We start from the raw sequence: 16,903 nt of genomic DNA, 5'->3' as shown, positions 1-16,903 counted from the left end.
GAAAGCTAGAGGGGTGCCTGGGTGCCTCAGTCCATTAAACATCTGACTTTAGCTCAGGTCTACAATCCCAGGTTCTGGGATCAGGCCCTGCATTAGGCTCCCAGCTCAGCAGTAAGCCTGCTTCTCCCTCTCCACCCTCCACATACTTTCTCTCTCTCTTGCTAACGATCTCTTTCTCTCAAATAAACAAAAATAAAATCTTTTTTAAAAGAAAGCTAGAGCAGCAATATTTACATTGGATAAACTGGACTTTTAGCCAAAGACTGTAACAAGAGATGAAGAAGGGCACTATATCATAATAAAGGGGACAATCCACCAAGAAGATCTAACAATTGTAAATATTTATGTCCCTGACATGGGAGCACTCAAATGTATAAAACAATTAGTAACAAACATAAAGGAACTAAGTGGTAATAATACAATAATAGTAGGGGATTTTAACACCTCACTTATATCAATGGACATATAATGAAGCAGAAAACCAATAAGGAAACAATGGCTTTGAATGACACACGGGACCAGATGAACTTAATAGATATATACAGAAGACTGCATTCTAAAGCAGCAAAATACACATTGTTTTCAAGTGTACATGGGACATTATCCAGAATAGATCACATACTAGGTCACAAAACAGGCCTCAACAAATAGAAAAAGATTGTGATTATACCATGCTTATTTTCTGACTGCAATGCTATGAAACTTGAAGTTAATTACAAGAAAAAGTGTGGAAAGACCACAAATACTAAACAATGAATGGGCCAACCAGGAAATCAAGGAAGAAATAAAAAATACATGGAAACACATGAAAATGAAAACACAGTGGCCCAAAACCTTTCAGACACAGCAAAAGCGGTGTTAAGAGGGAAGTATGTGGCAATAGAGGCCTACCTTAAGAAGCAAGAAAAATTCTCAAATAAACCACCTAACCTCACGTCCAAAGGAACTAGAAAAAGAACAACGAATGAAACCTGAAGCCAACAGAAGAAGGGAAATAATAAAGATTAGAGTGGAAATAAATGACATAGAAACTAAAAAAACCAATAGAAGAGATCAATGAAACCAGATGTCGGTTCTATGAAAAAATTAATAAAATTGATAAACCCCTAGCCATAATTATCAAAAGAAAAGAGGAAGGACCCAAATAAATAAAATCACAAATAAGAGAGGGAAATAACACTCAACACCATAGGAAAATGATAAGAGAATATTATGAAAAACTATATGCCAACAAATTGGACAATCTGGAAGAAATGGATAAATTCCTAGAAACATATAAACTACCAAAACTGAAACACCAAGAAATAGAAAACTTGAGCAGACCAATAACCAGCAAAGAAATTGATTCAGTCGGCAGCCCCGGTGGCACAGCGGTTTAGCACCGCCTGCAGCCCAGGGCGTGATCCTGGAGACCCGGGATCGAGTCCCACGTCAGGCTCTCTGTGTGGTGCCTGCTTCTCCCTCTACCTGTGTCTCTGCCTCACTCTCTCTCTCTCTCTCTCTATGAATAAATAAAATAAAATCTTAAAAAAATTTAAAAAAATTGAATCAGTCATCAAAAATCTTCCAGGTCCAGCTTCATATGTGAATTCTATCTAACATTTAAAGAAGAGTTAATACCTATTCTTCTCACCCTATTCCAAAAATAGATATGGGAGGAAAACTTCGAAATTCATTCTGAGGACAGCATTACCCTGATACCAAAACCAGATAAAGACTCCACTAAAAAGGAACAATATCCCTCATGAATATGAATGCAAAAACTCTCAATAAAATACTAGTAAGTTGAATCCAACAGTACATTAAAAGAGTCATTCACCCTGATCAAGTGGGATTTATTCCTAGGTTGCAAAGGTGGTTCAATATTCATAAGTCAATCATGTGATACACCACATAAATAAAAGGATAAGAACCATATGATCCCCTCAACAGATGCAGAAAAAGCATTTAACAAAGTTCAACATCCATTCATGTGAAAACCTTCAACAAAGTAGGGTTAGAGGGAACATACATCAACATAATAAAGGCCATATATGAAAAACCCATAGTCAATATCATTGTTAATGGGGAAAAACAGAGCTTCCTTTCTATGGTCAAGGACAAGATGGGGGGACGCCTGGGTGGCTCAGCAGTTGAGCTTCTGCCTTTGGCCCAGAGTGTGATCCTGGAGTCCTGGGATCGAGTCCCACATCAGGCTTCCTGCATGAAGCCTGCTTCTCCCTCTGCCTATGTCTCTGCCTTTCTCTCTCTGTGTCTCTCATAAAGAAATAAAGTTCTTAAAAAAAAAAAAAAAGAACAAGATAGGGATGTCCACTCTCACTACTGTTCTTTAACATAGTACTAGAAGTCTTAGCCACAGCAATCAGACAACAAAAATAAATAAAAAGCCTCCAAATTGGCAAGGAAGAAGCAAAACTTTCACTATTTGCAGACAACATGATACTCTACATAGAGAACCCAAAAGATTTCATCAAAAAATTGCTAGAACTAATATATGAATTCAATAAAGTCACAGGATACAAAATCAACGTACAGAAATCTGCTGCATTTCTATACATCAATACTGAAGTAGCAGAAAGAGAAGTTGAGGAATCAATCCCATTTAAAATTGCACCAAAACCATAAGATATCTAGGAATAAACCTAACCAAATAGGTAAAAGATCTGTACTTTGAAAGCAATAAAACACTGATAAAAGAAATTGATGACGATACAGAGAAATGGAAAGACATTTCATGCTCACAGGTCAGAAGAACAAATATTGTTAAAATGTCTATATTACCCAAAGCAGTTTATATATTTAATGTGATCCCTATCAAAATGCCGAAAGTATTTTTCACAGAGCTAGAACAAACAATCCTAAAATATGTATGGAATCTCAAAAGAACCCAAATAGCCAAAGCAATCTTGAAAAAGCTTGAGACACCATAATTTCAGACTTCAAGTTATATTACAAAGCTGTAGTGATCAAGACAGTATAGTACTGGCACAAAAATAGACACCTTGATCAATGAAATAGAACAGAACCCAGAAATGAACCGCAAATTATAAGGTCAATTAACCTTCAACAAAGCAGAAAAGACAGTCTCTTCAACAAATGGTGTCGGGAAAACTGGATAGCAACATACAAAGAGTGAAACTGGACTACTTTTTTACACCATACACAAAAATAAATTCAAAATGGATTAAAGACCTAAATGTGAGATAGGAAAGCATTAAAATCCTAGAGGAGGACACAGGTATTAACCTCTCTGACATCACCAATAGCAACATTTCTAGATATGTCTCCTGAGGCAAGGGAAACAGCAAAGATAAACTATTGGGACTTCATCAAGATAAAAAAAACTTCTGTACAGCGAAGGAAACAATCAACAAAACTAAGAGGTAACCTATAGAATAGGAGAAGATATTTGCAAATGACATATCTGATAAAGGGTTAGTATCCAAAATCTATAAAGAACTTAAACTCAAAACCCAGAAAACAAATAATCCAGTCAAAAAATGAGAAGACATGGATAGACATTCTTCCAAAGAAGACATACAGATGGCCAACAGACATATGAAAAGATGCTCAACATCACTCATTGCCAGGGAAATACAAGTCAAAACTACAATGAGATATCACTTCACACTAGTCAGAATGGCTAAAATTAACCACACAAGAAACAACAGGTGTTAGCAGGGTTGTGGAGAAAGGGGAATCCTCTTACACTGTTGGTGGGTATGCAAACTGGTGCAGCCACTCTGGAAAACAGTTGGAGTTTCCTCAAAAAGTTAAAAGTGGAACTACTCTATGATCCAACAATTGCACTACTACATATTTACCCAAAGAATACAAAAATACTGATTTGGAGGGATACATGCACCCCAATATTTATAGCAGCACTATCAACAATAGTCAAATTATGGAAAGAGCCCAAATATCCATCAACTGATGAATAACAAAGGTGTGGTACACACACACATATTTATACACACATTACTCAGCCATTAAAAAAAGGAACAAAATCTTGCCATTTGCAATGATGTGGATTGCACCACAGAGTATTATGCTAAGTGAAATAAGTCAGTCAGAGAAAGACAAATACTATATGATTTCACTCATCTGCGGAATTTAAGAAACAAAACAAATCATCGTAGCAGGAGAAAAAAGAGGCAAACCAAGAAACAGACTCTCAACTATAGAGAACAAACTGATGGTTACCAGAGGGGATGGGTTAAATAAGTGATGGGGATGGAGGAGTGCACTTTTGAGGAGCACCACGTATTATATGTAGGTGTTGAATCACTAAATTGTACACCTGAAACTAATACTACACTGTATGTTAACTACCTGGAATTTAAATTAAAACTTTTAGGGTAGCCCTGGTGGTGCAGCGGTTTAGCAACGCCTGCAGCCTGGGGTGTGATCCTGGAGACCCTGGATCGAGTCCCACGTCGGGCTCCCTGCATGGAGCCTGCTTCTCCCTCTGCCTGTGTCTCTGCCTTTTTTTCTCTCTCTCTCTGAATAAGTAAATAAATCTTTAAAAAAAAAAAAAACTTTTAAAAATCTCACCTTAAGTAGTTTCTACTAACATGGATCAAATAATTAAATATATTGTAAATAACAAGACACAGGTTATTCACTGTTGGACACAAGGCTTTGGTGGAAGAATGAATGGATGGAATTCAAATAAGGTCTTTACTGTAGTTAATGCTGTCAGAGCAGTGTTAATTCCCTGGTTTGGATTGTTGCGTTGTGCTTATGTAAGATATTAACATTAGAAGAAGCTGAGTGAGGGATAATGAAACTTTCTGGACTATTTTAAAAACGTTTCTGTAATCTAAAATTGGTTCAAAACGCCACTGTTTTGTGGCACAGTCTTTTAAAGCCATACTCCTGGAATCTAAATAGGTGATAAAATTTTACCAAGAAGTTCACAGTGTAACATATTAATAGCTCACTGTGTTATTCAGAATCACAGACTTCACAGTTGGGATATGAGCTTGGCAGTCACAGTCCATCATTCTACTCTTGAGGAATCCCCTTGGTATTGTCCCTGACAGCTAAAACCTTTGCTGGGACATCTCCAGGGACTGCAGTGTACCAGTGCTCCCCATAAATGAATTGTGGAAGAAGAACTTGAATTGCTAGAAATGTCTTCCTCTTTCTATCTACCAAGCTGAAATCGATCTCTTCTTGGTTCTCTGAACCCACATGGCGACACTTCAGATACATAAAGAATCATCATCATTCCTCCTGTGGTTTTTCTTCTTTGAACAAAACATCCTCAATCCCTCACCCTTTCCAGATGGCATAATGATATTTTAGCAAGGGGCTCTGATGCTTTGACACAGCCATCTCCGAATTTTTTCTTCAAACACAGAACTCTTCCTCAAAGAAATTCTTATGGAAGCTAGTATGTAAAATAGATGTAAGTAAAATTCCTTTGCCAAAAGTCATGAGTGAGAGGCCTGAGGACTATCCAATTCCAGCACCCCCCTTTCCCTAGTGGCCCTTGAAGTATATACTTAGAACTTTAAAACTTCCAGAATATGTCATAAACTGCTCCTTAAACCAAAAACAAACCTTTTCTTAAAACAAAGATTTGAAAGGACATGGAAATCCCAGACCTTCCAAGGCAGGTTTGTGGGGGAGAGGTTTTTGGATACATGCTTTCTACCACCCCCAAATTATACCACGTGGACAATTCCTGACTGTAGGGTGACACATGGTGGTGATCATAACAACAACTAAGGCTTTATATGTATTAATTCAAGAACCAACTGATGTGGGTATTAGGATCATCCCACTTTATAGATGAGAAAACAGAAGCATGAAGGCAAACCAACTTATTCAAGGTCAACAGAAGTGATAGAACTAGGTTTTTAACCTAGATCTCTCTAACCCTAAACCCTGCCCTTCACCGCTGTACTCTCCTGCCCCTCTGGAACAGAAATCTAGAGGGATTATGAGACTTCAGCCCTCTCATCTCTTGTACACTAGTTACTTTACAGTTTGGAAGTTGTCCTGGAGTGGATTCAATAGGGAATCCATCATAAACACTGGGTCTCTGACATCAAGGCTCTACAATATAACCCACATCTCTTCCCCTGGATATACCTAAGTTTAAACAGCATTATCTGGCAATGTAATTGCTCTGAGGTCCTGAGGATTAAGGACTCTTAGTGTGGCTGGTCCCTACATGAGGAAGGGTGATCTATAGACATACTCAGGTGAATGCCTAGCAAGGCAGTGGTTCACCCAAGAGCCACTTGTGGTCTTGACCTGTGGCTGTTCTATCCTTTCATTCAGGACAGATGCTTCATGAGCCTTAGTCAGCAGCCTCCCTTCCCCAAGCGAGGGCTGGGAAAGCGGTGATCTGTTGTCACCGCCTTTCTGGCATCCATGCTCCCTTTGCTGCTGGTAACACGTTTCCTTTTGATAGAAATCTTCCACTCCCACCCTTCAGTATCTGGGGTTTGGGTCACCAGACCTCACTTCCTCAGCTCTGCCACAGAGCATATACCTGGCTGAGCCTGGATAATCAGCAGATTCCCACTTCCATTTGATCCAAGCTAAATCAACGAGATCCAATATTGGGACAGCTGTCGGAACCACTAGAGAAGACATCTCCCTTTTCTCTAGGGCTTCTCTGTAGAGAGGTTGTAAATCGAGCAGCCATCTTGTCACCAGGAGACAAGCTGGATATCGAAACCAAGGAGGGGGGAAAAAGTCAACAGATGAAAACAAACAGATTTTCAGAAATCTTCCCAGACCCAGGATCCTGCTGTGCCTAGGGAAAGCGTATTACACTTACGTGAACTTATTTTTTTTCCTCAGCACTAATCTAACACACTATATATATTACTTATTTGTCTTATTTATTTTCTCTCTCCCCAGTAGGAAGGTAAACTCCATAAAGACAGAGATTTTGTGTATTTGTTCATAGCTCTATCTGGAACATAGTTGGTGCTCAATAAATATACGTGGAATGAATGAATGAATGAAAGAATGTCAAGTGAAATAATTTTAAATGCTTTTTGACCATTATAAAAAGAGTCTTTCTAGGGAGAATCAGGATGGAAACATTCCTTGTGACCTGAGACAATTTCTCAATTTCAAATATCTATTCAATAAACATTTGTTGAGCATTTACTTATGGCAGTCTCTCTGCCAAACACAAAGATAAATAAAAACGCAGTTGGTGCTCTCCAAGAGCTCTGAGTCTGGTCTTCCCCAACAGCAAGTAAACACAGTGGGAGAACAACCAGCTTTGAAGTAGGAACATAACATCCATCCACAGGAAGACAGGGTGCCAATCTCTGTGTGTGTCTCCATCTGTCTCTCTGTCTCTCTCCCTATTTAGACTGACCTGCAAACTCAGAATGAGGAGTCATAAATACCAGAGTCTGGAAATTGGCTACACAAGTTAGAAAGACAAAGATAGAGTTTAATTAAGGAGAGAATAGGAGAAATAATAACTTAAAAAAAAAAAACACAACTCAATAAAAACTAAACTTGAGTTTATGTGGCAGTGGTGAAGCTGACTCAATACTTGGCCTCCACTCCCTTTAGGAGCAGGGAAGCTATTGCTACTAATTTGAGAAGATTGTGGGGATACATGTGGCAGTGAGGGAGACAGGAGTCTCAGAAAGAACAGTAGATCTAACTGTCTGTCCCCATGGGGGCAAATTGTGGCTCCATCAGGATCCAAGGTGCTTAGCCATCTGGTTATCTCATGGTCTCCTCAGTGGGAGCCTGCAGAGGTCCTCTCCTAGAGGCTGCTGTAAGCATGACAGCCACCCCCGGTTTGCTTCTCGACTTCCTTTTTCCTTTCTTCCTTTTTCCCTTCTGCCCTCTCCCAACTCCCTCCCTACTTCCTTTCCCTCCTTCTTTCCTTACTTAGCTTCGTTATTTATAATTGACATATTTAAAATTCATAGTATAAGATTGGATATATGTTTACTCCGATGAATCCACTACGATCAAAAAAGTAAACGTATTTGTCACCCCCAAAATTTCTTAAACTCCTTTCTAATCCTCTCCCTATCCCTCCCCATTCCCATTCCCACTCCCAATCCCCAGCAATTGTTGATATGCTATCTGTCACTATAGATTAGGTCATATTTTGTAGAATTTTTAATAAAAGGGATCATACTGTATGTACTCCTCTTCTTTGGTCTCTTTTGCTCAGCATGTTGATTTTGAGACTTATCAATGACATTGTGTGTACCAAAAATCCATTCCTTTAAAAAATTTATTTATTTGAGAGAGAAAGAAAGAGAGCAAGCATCTGCAAGCACCAGTGGGGAAAGGGCAGAAGAAGAGTATCTCAAGCAGACTCCCCACTGAGTGTGAAGCCCAACAGAGGGCTTGATCTCATGACTCTGAGATCATGGCCTGAACAGAAATCAAGAGCCAGATGCTCAACTGACTGAGCCAGCCAGGTGCCCCAACAGTCCATTTCTTTTTATTGCTAAGCTGTATTCCACTATATATACCACAATTTGTTTATCCATTTACCTGTTAATGGATATTTGGATTTTTTTAGTTTTTAGCTATTATGAATAAAGCTGATGTGAACATTTGTATATATGTTTTTGTATAGACACATTTTCATTGTGACTGGGTAAAAAAGCTAGGAGTAGCATGGATGGTCTTACAGTAAGTACAAATTTAAGGTTGTTTAAAATGCCAAACTTTTTTCCAAAGTTGTGTGCCATTTGACATCCCTACAATTGTGTGTGAGAGTTCCAGCTGTCCCTTGATAGTATATCCATTTTTTTAACTTCAGCCATTCTAATAGATATGATGGTATATACTTCTGGCTTTAATGTGCTTTTTTTTATGAATAATAATATCCAGCATCTTTTCATGTGCTTAATTTACCATCCATACATCTTAGGTAAAATGTCTGTTCAAATCTTTGCCCACTTTTTTAATTAGATTGTTTGTTTTTCTTATTGTGCTTTGAGAATTCTTTATATATTCTAGATACAAATTTTTCCTAGTATTTATGATTTGCAAATATTTGCTCGCAGTTGGTGGTTTATTTTCTCATTCTCTTAATTGCATTTTTTTAAAAGCAGAAAATTTTCATTTTTTTGAAATATTTTATTTATCTGAGAGAGCACGAACAGGGGAGGGAGGGCAGAAGGAAAGGGAGAAGCAGACTCCTGCTGAGCAGGGAGTCAGACACAGGGCTCAATCCCAGGACGCTGATATCATGACCTGAGCCAAAGGCACATGCTTAACTGACGGAGCCACACAGGAAACCAAGAAAATTTTGATTTTGATACGTCCAATTTATTAACTTTATTATGGTTTGTGTTTTTGATGTTGTCTCTAAAACATTTGCCTAACTCAAGGTCACAAATATTTCCTCCTTTTTTCTTACAGAAGTTTTATGGTTTGGGGGTTTACATTTAAATCTACATATCATTTTGAGTCAATTTGGGTCTGTAGTGTGACGTATGGATTGAGGTTCATTTTCTTGTATACAGATATACAAATCATTCCAGCACAATTTGTTGGGAACACTATCATTTTTCCATTGAATTGTTTTTGGAATGGCCTTTGTCAAAAAAATCTTGATTGGGGCACCTGGTTGGCACAGTTGTTAAAGCATCTGACTCTCAGTTTCTGCTCAGGATGTGATCTCAGGGTTGTGAGATCAAGCCCCATGTGAGGCTCCACACTTAGCGTGGAGTCTGCTTGAGTTTCTTTGGCCCTGAGCCAAAGGCAGATGCTCAGGATGCCTGGGTGGCTCAGTGGTTGAGTGTCTGCCTTTGGCTCAGGGCCTGATCCCAGAGTCCTGGATTGAGTTCTACATTGGGCTCCCCACTGGGAGCCTACTTCTCCCTCTGTCTATGTCTCTGCCTCTCTCATGAATAAATAAAATCTTTTTAAAAAGAGGGGGGGCATATGCTCAAACACTGAGTCACCCAGGTGTCCCCTGGAACATCTGTTGACAAATTTATGCCTAAGCATTCATTTTTTCTGATGCTGTCATAAATAGCATTGTTTTTGTAATTTTACTTTCCAATTGTTTGTTGCTAATGGAGTTCCTTCTGTTTCATTTTTATTTAGAGAAGATCTCATAAAGCCAGGCCATCTTACAAAGCACCATCCTGAGTTGCTGTCTTAGATGAGCAATCAGCTCGGTCTAATCAGCTGTAGCCAAGAGTCCAGAATCATTTGGTAGAGAGCAAGCCCCATGCCCACCTCGAGGATTAGCCTATGGTCACTGACCCCCAGCAAGGATAGCCATTGATTAACCCATTCCATCCACAGGATGAAATTATCACTAGCAAGCCAGTGAAATGATTTGAACCAAATGTAAACACAAAGCTTTGAAATTTTGCCTAGGAAACATCTCTATGGCTGTGGGAAGGGCCAGCAAAAGAGAATCTTGCAGTAGAAGTTAATATTTATTTCTTCTGGCATCTCTAAATACAACCATCTGGTCCTAGAGACCAGAGTGTTACAAATTCTACCTACTGCAAGATCTAAATTCCTAGGAAACCATATATCTAATGATATATCCCAGACCTTTAACTTACACTCTGGTCTGTCAACAACTCTGCTTTTAACTGGTCTGCTAAGCATAGAAGACAAGACAGTCCACTGAGGGGAGGTTCAGAGTAAAGATAGGTGAACTCCTATCTTTGAGGGGACTTAGAACTTTGTAACTAAGCCACCACCCACCAAAAACGGGACAGCTGAATTTTAAAGGAAGACATTTCTAAGCCCAGCTTATTGGTGAATTATGAGGTCTTTCAGCACAACTCCTATGCCTTGGTTTTGTCTTTTTTTTTTTTTCATTCATTAATTTATTTTTTTTCATCAGCAGATATCCATGAAGAATGACATTGGGACTCCATGCTAGGGTGGCAGTAGGGAGGCAGGAAATACCAAGATGTATATAATACAGGATTCCTGCTCATAAGGAGGGGAAACCCACACACCACTACCATACGAATAAAGATACAAGGTGGAGTATTTGGAACTGTGACTTGTCAAATATAAGGCACTGTTCTGATGTTCAGTATTTTATATTTCAGAAGAGGAGATAATGCTATGGAAAGCTAAGGAAAGACCTCACAGAGGATGCAGGAGGGTGCAGTCTGGCCTTACAGTAAACAGGGATTATTTCACCAGGAGAGAGGACACAGAAGGAGTCTCGGTTTTTGCCTATCCACTTCACTGAAGAGCTTAGTGCGTTATGTTGGAGGGAACCTAGAGAAGAGAATGTGGTAGAAGGGATGTGGTCAATTGTTTTTCCAAAGATGGCATATTTCTCACCAAGAGAAAGAGTCTAATTCCCTGCCCTGGAATGTGACATGGTTTCTGTGACTATTTCAACCAAGAGAATACGACAGATGCAATGCTAATTGCAAGAGTAGGTCACAAATTTTCATTTCTGCCCTTTTCACCAAAACACTCCATCTAGAGCCCTGAGCTGCCATGTACCCACTCCCACTGCCTCCCCCCCCCCCCACCCCACCCCACTCCCCACCCCACCCCCCCCACCCCCCCGCCCCGGGATTGCCATGTGGCGAGGAAGCCCAACCTAGCCACTGCTAGGACTGTATAGAGAGAGTCCTGAGACAATGTAAAGAGAGAGAAATGGCTGGCTGGCCCACGACTGCTCCAGCTCCAGTCACCTCTGATTGCATGAGACACCCCCAGCTAGAACTGTCCAGTCATGCCCTTCTCAAATTACGGACCCAAAGAACGAATGAAAGGTAAGGAAATTACTACTGTTGATTCAAGTCACTGCGTTTCTTTCTTTCTTTTTCTTTTTTTTTTAATTTTACTTATTTATTCATGAGAGACACACAGAGAGAGGCAGAGGCACAGGCAGAGGAAGAAGCAGGCTCCATGCAGGGAGCCTGAGGTGGGACTTGATCCTGGGTCTCCAGGATCACACCCTGGGCCAAAGGCAGATGCTCAACTGCTGAGCCACCCACGTATCCCAAGTCACTAAGTTTCAAGGTGATTTGCTGCACAGCAATAGATAACCAGAAAAATGAGATAAGAACTGCCTCAGCTATTTTCTTTTTATTCATTTCATGTCAGATTTGGATTTGGTAGAATCAGCCAGACAGGGGCTGATTGGGACATAGAGACAAGACTGAATTCTCCAGTGCAAAGGACAGAGATTAAACCCAAGAGTAGGAGTAGAATCCAGATAATTGGTTAGAGATACTGTAGACCAGGCCCTACTAAGCTTGGAGGAAAGACAGAATAACCATGAAAACAAGGTTGCTGCTAAACTTCTAACCAAAACAAGGACTTGTGCAGAGGGCAAAGACAGGGACCTCACTACTCAAACCACTGGCAAAGTCACATGAAAATAAATAATAATTGAAGTTTCAAGATGAACAAGAAGTGGGACTTGACACTGAGTTGCAAAACTTTGGCCATAGTGTTTCTCCCAACTAGGAAAGCTAATCTGTCCTGAGCTTTTAGCGGTGTGGGGCCTGTGATCCCACCTGTGCGGTTTAGGTGGCGGCAGGATCAGGAGCTGGGTGCCAGTCAGATTATTTTGTTCCCAGCCAGCCCTGATAACTACTTCCCTCCACCAACACCCCCTCCCAGAGACCTCTAAAGAAGACTGAAAGAAAATAAAGTCAAAGGAGAAAGTGGAGGGGACTATAGGTGGTAACCTGGAATAGTCTACACCCATTGAAAAATCAATTTGGGCACACACCACTGAATTGGCAACATGTATCAAAATATGCCTGGAAGAGATTTTGAAAAAGACAAAACACCATGCAAACATATAAGTAACCTAATGATTGCTTTGACAGTGTTCACAGTAGCTACATCCAAACCTGAAAGGGGAACATTAACAATCATATTTTCCAATAATTAGGTGAATTACCAAACACTATGGAGGCTGCTTTTTAAAATGATATTTGATAGCACAAATAAATATTCTTATGATATTGCTTAGTTTTCAAAAATTTCCTTGAGAGCAGGTTCTTGGTCTCTGTATTTTTATTTAGTCATTGGGAAGGGAGGAGCAGAGAGATTGGGAAAGAGAGAACCTTAAGTAGGCTCCACCCTCCGGGCAGAGATCTACTCAGGGCTTGATCTCACAATCCTCAGATAATGACCTGAGCAGAAATCAAGAGTCAGAGGCATAACTGACTGAGCCACCCAGGTGCTCCACTCTCTATATCTCTAAACATTCCTGTAACAACTCTCTACACCAGCAGGTCCTCAAGAAATGTTGGTACAATGAATGAATCCTTAGTAAATTTTTGGTGAGGACCTACTATGCACCAGCATGGTTTTAAGTTCCCTGCACATGTGAAATTATTCCACCTCCACATAATCCTAGGAGGTAGATACTATTATCATCCCTGTTTTGAACAAGTGAAAATAGGAGCAGAGGGATTAAGAAATTTGCCCAGTAAGTGGTAGCACAGCCAGGTAGGGACAGGTAACCTGGCTCCCTGACATTGTATTGTCTCTTGAGCTGGATGAGTCTTAAAGCAGTGATCTGAAGAGAGGTCAAAAAATTAAAATTCAGTTTGTCTTTACCAAGACCAGACACCTAAATCATCAAGAAAAAATACCATTTACTAGATCTCATGATGACTGGTAACAGTAGCAAAGATTCCAGAATTAAAAAGGAGTGGGAGGGATCCTAGGATAGTCTTTATTTATATTTTTAATTTCTTCTCACCAGCTAGGGAAAATGGAGAAGGCAGACAGGGAAAAAAGGAAAACAAACTTGTTACTGGGTAACTTGGAATCACTACATAGGAAAGAAAGACTCCAGTAAAAATATTTTAAATGCATTATTCTGGAGTCCTCTACTTCTGGATCCATGCTATTTCCCTACTTCTCTGTATGCGTTTGTTTCAGCACCTATAACACGAGCATAATTTCTCGTAAATTAATTTAGGTCTGTTCAGGCGATTAAAAAAAAAGCTTACCATCAAGAATTAAGACAAAATGAAACTAGAGAAATAGGCAATCAACTCCTCAGGAGATTCTCATGCTGTTTCTCGGCTGCTTCCAGCCTCAGCTTAAGACAGTCCCCCCTCCCCCAACTCTGAACCAGGACTGATGCTGCATGCACACTGGCCACTTGAGGTGGCGAGGGCACCTGCACCTCGTTCTTCCCCTCCCACCCTTCTCCATTTCTCTGCCAGCATTGGGAATTTGGACCTGAAGAGTCAGTGGCGGTAAAGTAGATGTGAACCCAAATCCTCCTCCTCTCTACCTTCTGCAGGTGCAATGCAGAACATTCCAAAGCTGTGGGCTCCCTACACCCGCCAAAGTGAGAGGGCATATGGAGCTTCTCCTTGTGTTTCCATCCATTTCTCCCTTCTCTCTGCACTCAGAAGGAAATGGGTAAGGTTAGATAAAATTGCTACTTAATAAGGGGTTACTGAGTGTGTAATTGCTCCCAGAGTGTCTTTAGAATGATAGTCCGCTGGTAGGAGCCAAGCTTCCTTCAAAGAATCTCGCTGAACTGCCCAAAGACTGCAATTCCGTTCATTTGTGGTTATTTGAGTAACACACTAAAGATTAAGGAGCATCATTTATTAAAAGCTTTCTCCTCTCACCTCGTCTCAAACAGGTCAGCAAATTCAGAAGTTCCAGGCTTTAATCCTCCAGTTGTGGCGCGAACGGGTCCTGAAGTTAGTGCAGAAGTGACTCCAGAACCTTCTGTGGAGCATCAGAATTTCCTATAGCAAGTAGATGTGATCTTTGACAGGGTTGTAGGCAGATCACTGCACCATATAACCTTTTAGAGCTTCAGAGAACTTAAGGATCACGATGAAGCTCACCTGCCTTATTTCACAAAGTAGGTCACCCGGCTGGGAGGGGCAGTTAGTGCTGCTGAGCGCTAAGCCACCAGTTGCTCTCTTGCCTCCAGGCACACAGGCCTGGCATGACCACAACGAAGTGCCTGGTGGTCCAAGAGGGGTGGGCACAGTCTGCCGCGGCAGGCCCTGGCTCCAGTTGACACCACTCTGTCGTGTTATTAGCACTTCTCTTGAGGAAAAGATGGTCCCCCTCCCCAACCCCCCCCCCCCCACTTATTGTTTTCAAGGCTTTCCCCTCAAGGCCCGAGGGTGCCAGTGGGACAGTGCAGGCCTCCGCACGTTCACAGGGATGCTCACCGTGCTGCTGTAGGCCCCCATTCCAATTCCCGGGCTGCGGGGCGCATGGTTGGGGGGGGGGTCACTCCGTTTGGACTCCTGATTTGCCTCGGGTCATGATGGCAGGGTCCTGCGATGGATCCCAGGGGCAGGCTCGTGCTCCCGCTATAGGTGCGGAGCCGGCTTGAGCATCTCCCGCTCTCCCGCTGCTCCTCCCCCTCTTGCGCAGGTGCAGGGAAGCGCAGGTGCAGGGGGCGGGGCCTGGAAGCGCAGGTGCGGGGGAAGCAGATGCACCTGCTGGCGTGTGCGCCCAAAATCATCATCATCATCATCATCATCATCATCATCATCATCATCATCATCATCATCATCCTGAGCTCTGCGCTCTTCTCTATGGTGAAATTACCTGAACCCACTTCACCATATCCACTGGAGGAGTCCCCCCCACCCCGCCCCAGGTAGGGATGCGGTCGGACTTCCAAGTTGCTCCCTCCTCACATCTAGTCGTGGGACTTGGCACTTCTTACAGGAGGCAGCCCGGCCAGTCACATCGGAATTCAGCTGTTTTCCCAGCGCTTTTTCCAAAGTGCCTTAGTCGGGAGAGCAACAAAAGCAAGGTGACCTTTCAGGAGTGTCTGTGTCCCCAGATTGGGGGTATCCAGAAGTCTCAGACTTCGTGCGCTCAGCTTCTGGGGAGCCAAACAGGATTAGGGGTTAGACACCCCCATACACACACTTCCATCTTTCCATTCTCTCTGGAATCTTGGAGGGTTTTTTCTTGTTGGTGGGTTTTTGTTTCATTTTTTGTTTGTTTTTGCTTTGGCTTTTGTTCTGCGCCCCCCCCCTTCCGGAGCCACTATTCTGGGGGTTTTGTTAGCTTCCGTTAAAGCTGTTCTAGGGGATCCCTGGGTGGCTCAGTGGTTTAGCGCCTGCCTTTAGCCCAGGGTGTGATCCTTGAGCCCTGGGATCAAGTCCCACATGGGCTCCCTGCATAGACCTGTGTCTCTGCCTCTCTCTCTGTGTTTCTCATAAATAAATAAAATATTAATAAAAATAAAGCTGCTCTGTTCAGTTGCTATAGGCAAATTACTTTTGTTCTTTTTTGCTATAATTTATTCCTCAGGTCTTGGGGAACAGATTGGCTGCAGGTTAGCTCTCAGGAAGGCATCTTCACTGGGGCACAATTCACAAGGGAAATAATACCATCATGTGCCATCACTTGTTTTCTTGTATCCATGCTGTGAATTATCCACATACAATTTTAATCTTTCTCTGTTACTCAGGGTGACTCTAGGCTGCCACTCATGGGAGAGCTCACTGAAGGCAGGGACCTCCTGTTCCCCTCACCTTTCTAGGATTATGGACAATGTCTGAAAAAAGCAGGCAGTCAACAAGTGTTGTTGAATGAATAATGGTGAAATGTTCCGAGGATACAAATTCAGAGGATTGTTTTTTAATCTTACAAAAAGAGCTATGAAATTTAATGGGGTGCCTGGCTGGCTCAGTGGGTAGAGTATGTAACTCCATTTCATGTTTGTGAGTTCAAGCCCCAAGTTGGGTGTAGAGATTATTTTAAAAGCAAAAACAACAAAGAGCTATGAAATTTGAGAGGAGGGGGAGGTGACCTAGTGATTTGGCTTACACATTTCACCATTTACCATTACTAATAGGGATGATTAACCACTGTCTGTGGTATCCTGCTTATGCCTCTGCCTCTCTCTGTGTCTCTCATGAACAAATATATAAAATCTTAAAAAAAAAAAAAAAAGAAGAAGAAGGAAATCTACTCAAAA

The 16,903-nt window shown here is 41.4% G+C and overlaps 1 long non-coding RNA gene across 1 annotated transcript in view; it reads left to right on the top strand.

Moving 5' to 3' along the window:
- The window catches only part of LOC144289816 (uncharacterized), a 58,185-nt gene extending 42,017 nt beyond the window's left edge, over positions 1 to 16,168 (top strand). Inside the window, exons 2-3 of the long non-coding RNA XR_013357794.1 lie at positions 14,234 to 14,355; positions 14,585 to 16,168. This is a non-coding gene — a long non-coding RNA (uncharacterized LOC144289816). The remainder of the gene's footprint in view (positions 1 to 14,233; positions 14,356 to 14,584) is intronic.
- Positions 16,169 to 16,903: the final 735 nt, after the last annotated feature.

This window comes from Canis aureus, chromosome 19, assembly GCF_053574225.1.
Source record: "Canis aureus isolate CA01 chromosome 19, VMU_Caureus_v.1.0, whole genome shotgun sequence".
In the NCBI taxonomy this organism is placed as follows: domain Eukaryota; kingdom Metazoa; phylum Chordata; class Mammalia; order Carnivora; family Canidae; genus Canis; species Canis aureus.
This window is presented reverse-complemented; position numbering and strand designations above follow the sequence as displayed.